Source organism: Corvus cornix, chromosome 21, assembly GCF_000738735.6.
Source record: "Corvus cornix cornix isolate S_Up_H32 chromosome 21, ASM73873v5, whole genome shotgun sequence".
In the NCBI taxonomy this organism is placed as follows: domain Eukaryota; kingdom Metazoa; phylum Chordata; class Aves; order Passeriformes; family Corvidae; genus Corvus; species Corvus cornix.
Genome location: NC_046350.1, coordinates 6,069,904 through 6,073,254, shown reverse-complemented (window position 1 = coordinate 6,073,254; position 3,351 = coordinate 6,069,904).

The window sequence follows — 3,351 nt, the reverse complement described above, 5'->3', positions numbered from 1 at the left end:
CCCGTGTACCTTTTAAAATAATAAGCTGGAGAACCTGTTTGCTTATGCAGGTTTTAGACCGAAATTTTGTTAGGTGCTTCTAAATAATGGCTTGACAAGAGGTTCTGGGAGGGAACAATGACAGGCTCTGGTAAGAACAGGCATTCCTGTTCTTCAGGACACCTTCAGGACAAACCAGGTGCTCTCTAGAAGGTCACCCAGAGGCAGCTCCTCTGCCTTGGCCCACGTCCCACCCAAAACCTCTGCACAGCAAAGCTTCCCTTGGCCATGGGCTGTTGGCTGCAGAACACTCACACATGATGTCAGAGGCAAAAGCAATGCTAGGTGCCCAAAAAGTGTGGACAGGAGTCCTCTGATTATTAAAAGATGCGAGTCTGAGCAAAGTGAAAAATTGCAGGTCAAACCCATTTAATGAGGACTGTGCCCCAAGATGCCACACGTGTACAGGATGTGGTTTTCCAGGAATGTGAGGGGGGGCAGAAGCCCAGAAAGTCAAGGAAGTAGGTACCTGTAAACATGATGGCAAATGGGACTGCTCCCAATTAACAAATTTTACACAAGTAATGTGTAAAGGCCAGGCAAACAGAAAGGACATCCCAAGGTATTCCCTGTTCAGCAGGTATCTGTCTTCTGACTGAGTCAAATTTGTCACAGTTCTGAAAAAAACCACAAAGGTCTTTGCCCCACTTCATTGTATTTGAGAATTTATCGTCCCTCTTACAGGGGGAAATAAGATTTAAAACTCAGCTAAGTCCCTGTCCAAGAGGCTGCCCAAGCCCTGACCTGCGGCTGCTCAGCAAGGCCTAAACCCAGGCCAGGAGTGCTGTTATTGTAAGAGACTGTAAATCACCTCCACTTTCATACACCGTGGCAGGATGTGAGCAGAGGAATGTGGCTGCTCTGTGCTGCCCCAGAGCAGTGAAATGCTCAGATTTGTATCTGCCCCGTGTCAGGGTGAGCGCGGGGGTGCCACAGGAACAGAACCCGCTGGGAAGAGCATAAGCAAACTGTAAAACACGAGGCAGACAAAACATCTGGCAGCTGCTTCAAATAGTTTTCTGTCTGAAGGGCAGACAAGCCTGCAATAGTTTCGAATGAAAACATGTGCAAAGGCAGGATCAGTGCTTCAGTGTGTTTTGTGCAAGCATTGAATGAGTTTTGCTCCTTTCAGCGCTGTTTTGTAAGCCAAGAAAGGCTGTGCTTTGGGTAAGGTTTTTAATTTTAATAAACTTTACTAAATAAATCACTGTATTTCCTTCTCCAGTCAAATGCAACTTTGGCATAAGATCAACAGCATTAGCTCTGCATAGGAAGCACGTGGGAGAGATGAGGGGCAGTGTGCTAGGAAATGTTTTCCATAATTGTCTTACCTTATGCAGGAGAAAAGGTGTGACTGCCAAAATAAGTTCTTAAAAGAATGACGCATGTTCTTTCGAGTTCCCACGTCTCAGGGAAAGGGAAAATTGCCTTGATACCGGCAAAGGACTTGACAGGTACAGACTGGTGGCTGGGCTCCAACAGGGAAGTTAAGCTGATTGAGCTCAGACATAAATTCTCAGTCCTGCGGACAAAGGAAAGAATTGGCAACTGTCTTCCTCCCTCCAAGTTTTCCTGTCCTGACACTGTCACAGCTTTGATGAAGATCCACAGGCACAGGTTTGTGCAGGAGTGTAACCTGCACCCAGGACAGGCTTCCCTTTTGAGAGGAATGTGACAAGACTGCTAAAGAAGGATGATGTATTTCCTTATCAGCTACTGCACTCCTCCACTGAACACTCCCCCCTTGCACACTTTCCCAGACACAAATTACTTTCACCAAAGCCTCAACTTCCAGGAGGAAACAAAAGCTACTCCACTGCTTGTCCAGGGCACCAGGATGCCAAGGCTCTGTGCAGAGTGGCCCCAGCACTGCTGCAGCACAGGCAAGGCAACAGCAGGCAGGCTGTCGAGGCCAGGAGCCTCCTAAAAAAATGTAGGAACAGTTCCATGTGCGCAAAGTGGTGAGTCAGCAGCAGCAGGAGGATGAGATGCTGGCAGTGCAGCAGGGGTGGCTTTCAAGGCAGTCCTGAGACAAGCAGAACTTGCAGCTTTTACTGCTACTCACAAAGGCAGAGAGAGATCTGCCTGCCACAATGCCAGGGCTGGGATGGAGGCAAGAATAGCAGGGAAGCAGAGCACCACTGATTTATTAGGACTTGCTAATCCGTGATTTCATTTGTTGATTCCATCAGGTCCAATCCCCATCTCATGACTTCCTCCCCTGTTGCCATGGCACTGTACATAAACACTGCAGGCTCCCAGCCCTGAGCAGGTCATTTGTTTCAAATATTCCATGCAGCTGGAACACAAGCCTGTTTGGGTGTCTGGAGCTGAGCATGAACTAATTCCTCAGTTTTCTGCACCCGCCCCACCTTCTGCACCCTCCCAGCCTCCTGCTCTCCCCCAGCCTTAACTGCAGGGGAAGGGGAAGGGGCCTGGGGCAGAAACAGGCACAAAGTAAGAGTTCCACTGAAGTCCTGCAGCAAACCAAAGTGTGATTAGTGAATATGCTGGATAGTAAAGCTCGGGATCTACAAACCCTTGTCTTAATCATGTGGTTTTCCCACATGTACATCTCTTACACATGTAAGAGACACCCAAAATTAAAAAAAAAAAAAAAAAAAAAAAAAAATCTTGCCTGACTAGAGACAAGAAACCACTTGTCTTTTTTTTGAGCTCTCCCTCCCCACTACCCTTATTAGGCAGTTCTCAGGCTGCAGTGGAACCTCACATGTTGCAGTGTGTGTGTGTGAACTGATTAAAAGATTTGGCTCCCTCACACACCTTGGTGGCTGCAGGGAAGACAAAGAAGTGTGTGGACAGGAGGAGGACTTAAAGCCTTCACCATCATGGACAAAAGTACCTCATCACCACCACACTTCCAGTCACTTTGGAGGCTTAACCTCACTGCTGGCACAACGTGGGAGCACCTCTGTATTGCACAGGTCGGTGACTGGAGGCACAACCAGCAAGCAGCTGTAAAATCAGCTATAAACCCAGTTACAGCAGGAACCCGAGGCTGCCTCATCACAGATTAGACTGAGCTCCATCTCTGAGGCTGTAGGGGCAGCTGTGCACACTCTCAGGTTACCACACCTCACCACCCTGTACCCACAGCTGCAGCCTGCCCTCCGTCTGTACACACCTTTTAGATGCCAGCTTTAAATTGTTATTCCTCCAAGCAGAGATAAGGCCATGACAGCCCCTGCTTTGCCTGTCTGGGCAGGCTTCCTGGGAATAAGCTCACTGCTCATGTAGAAACAAAGGATAAAGAAATCTGATCATTTCATGCAAATAAAACCCATCACCAAG